Source organism: Scyliorhinus torazame, chromosome 17 (assembly GCF_047496885.1).
Source record: "Scyliorhinus torazame isolate Kashiwa2021f chromosome 17, sScyTor2.1, whole genome shotgun sequence".
Taxonomy (NCBI): domain Eukaryota; kingdom Metazoa; phylum Chordata; class Chondrichthyes; order Carcharhiniformes; family Scyliorhinidae; genus Scyliorhinus; species Scyliorhinus torazame.
In genome coordinates, this window is record NC_092723.1 from 8454229 (window position 1) to 8457204 (window position 2976).

Here is a 2976-nt window from a genome sequence, read left to right on the forward strand (position 1 = left end):
AGCCCATCAAGTCTGCACCGGCCCTTGGAAGGAGCACCCTACTTAAACCCGCACCTTCACTCTAACCCTGTAACCCCACCTAACATTTTTGGACACTAAGGGCAATTTAGCATGGCCAATCCACCTAACCACATCTTTGGAGGAAACCCACGTAGACACGGGGACAACGTGCAGACACCACACAGATAGTGACCCAAGCCGGGAATCAAACCTGGGACCCTGGTTTGCAACAGAACTAACCGCTGTGCTACTGTGGTGCCTGTTGGAAAAGCCAATCGTGGGGACATTTGACAAGGGCAGGTTTAGCCTTGATTGGGATGGCTTTGTGATAAAAGAAGCAGGTGTAGATTGGGACTTTTCTTTTTATGCAGCATGTTTTCGTGACCTGGAATGCATCACATTAATGGATCCTGGAGACAGATCAAGGGTGAGATATTCCAGCTGGGGTGCCGACAGAATCTTCCGAGGTGTGGGGTAGATTCAATGGGAAATCCGATTGACAGGGGTGGGACGTGAAGATCCCATCACTGGCCAATGGTGGGCCGCCTCCTGCTCCCAAGAAGCACACGCGAGGAGGCCAGAGAATTTTGCTCTTGAATAGTAACTTTCAAAATGGAATTGGGTGTATTCTTGACAAGGAAAACATTTGCTGTGTTGTGGGGAAAGAGCAAGGGAGGGGTAACTGGATTCTTCCAAAGAGCTGTCCGAATGGCCTCTTTCTGTGGTGTAATATTTGACCTGAAAGTCGCTTGCTAAGATTCATTTGGGGCTATCGCATGAGGATTGGCCTCTTGTGCAAGGTACCACATGATGAAGGCTGATATTTTGGAACCGGACCCCCTTTAGGAAAACTTTCCAAAATGTAGAGAAAATTGTTGGGGGGTGGGAAGAATTGCAGGAGTGCAAATGGGGTGGAGGGGGATGCACATGATGTTGAGATAGGGTGTCTAACAAACCAAGGTGCAAACAAACCAAAACACGTGCTAGTAATGGCAGATATATTTGCAGTCTAACGTATCTGGTTAGATATGGATAGAAATCTGGATCCCATTACATTCCAGTCATTGCTGTGTGCTTACAGATGTTTTTTCTCAATGAATAAAAGGAAGGCAATCGTTTTCTAATTGTCTGTTCTAACCTGCAGCCATCAAAGCTGCAACGTTTAGATACCGCACGGTTGATATCAGGAAATAACATGCTTACTTATGTTGACCATAGGAAATAATCAAGCAGTGATCTTGAAAGGGACAGGCCAGGTTGGCAGCTATCACAACCGTGCTCCAGACATCAGCTACTTTGGTGCCTATTGCGTGACTGTAGAGTTGCTCAGAGTTTCGGTTTGGTTAAGCTGTGGCGTTCCGAGTGGTAAGTTTCACTCCAGGGCCTTGTGCACATTTTCCACCCTGACGTTTAAACCCAGAACTTCATTTTGAGAGATGATCATCTTTTTCAGGGTGAGATGTTAATTTAAACCGATGCCCTGTGTGCAACGTGAATGCTCCCCCACACACTTTGGAGGACACGAGAGTTCCCCAGGCCAACATCTACCCCTCGGCCAACATTACTGCGAGACAGGCTAACCATCTCGTGCTGCCTTTAGAGCTTACTTGCGCGCAAATGGCTCCTGCCTTTGACAATGCAGCAGTGGCTCTAATTAATTAGCTGCGAAGCATTTCAGAAAATTCCCAGGATGTAAAATGTAGTGCACCACAGCCGCTCCAGTCCGGAATGCTTGGGATCAAGCCATTTCTGGATTTTGGAATTTTCTGCACTGTAGAATCACCGAATGTCTGACAACAAGTGTGTGAACGGAAAACACCAATAGATATAAATATTTAACTAAAGCATAAAACAATGAAGAAACATAAAGCAGCAATAAAAACTGATGTACTTGTCAAAATACTGTACTTTCCATGCAGCTGCTCCCAAGGTACTGAAATAAAATGATGCCGTGAGTTGCTGTGGTCTGTTCTAAAGATTTCCGGGCAACTGGTGTTTCTGAACAATAGATTTCCAGACTGGAGAGGTTACGGTGTATTATAATGAAAAATCTTCTTCAGCGAGAAGCTTATCACATGCTCGTTTAAACAGTGGTGACATTTTTCCCATTTATGTTTATTGTCTAGTGTAAAGAAAACTGATTCTTTCCCTTCTCTTCACAATGTAAAAAGGAGTTTCAGCAGCACAGAGGAACTGGAAGATGCACTGAACATTGGTGATAATGTTTGGTTTCACAAGCTCCCTCTGTGTTAAGGTTGAATAACTTCAAGGATTGGCTCCACCAATTAACTTATAAGAAACAATGATTTATAGGGCGGCACGTGGCACAGTGGTTAGCACTGGGACTGCGGCGCTGAGGACCCGGGTTCCAATCCCAGCCCTGGGTCACTGTCCGTGTGGAGTTTGCACATTCTCCCCGTGTCTGCGTGGGTTTCACCCCCACAACCCAAAGATGTGCAGGGTAGGTGGATTGGCCACACTGAATTGCCCCTTAATTGGAAAAATAAATAATTGGGTGCTCTAAATTTATTTTTTAAAAAGACAATGATTTATTACAACTATTGAAAACGGTCTTTCCATACTCAGCTTCATGGTCCAATTGCTGGGACAAGTCCCAACATGTCCCAGTGAATTCCTAACTCCGTCCCTGATTGAACTAGTGGGTCACATGACACTTCCCTCAGAAAAGGTCCCTAAAATGGGCTCGCGACTACATCCCTCGTCTTTTAAGTCCCTTTTTAATCCCGGCACTGACGTTCCAGGTTCGATCCTGGCCCTGGGTCACTGTCCATGTGGAGTTTGCACAGCCTCCCCTTGTTTGCGTGGGTCTCACCCCCATGACCCAAAGATGTGGGCCGGGATTCTCCGAAATCCTGGCCAAGTGTTGAGTGGTGCACGCCGGAGTCAAAGGGCCTCCTGGCCCAGTGATTCAGCGGCCCTCAGGGGGCCAGCACGGCGCGGAGTGCTGTGGCTGCT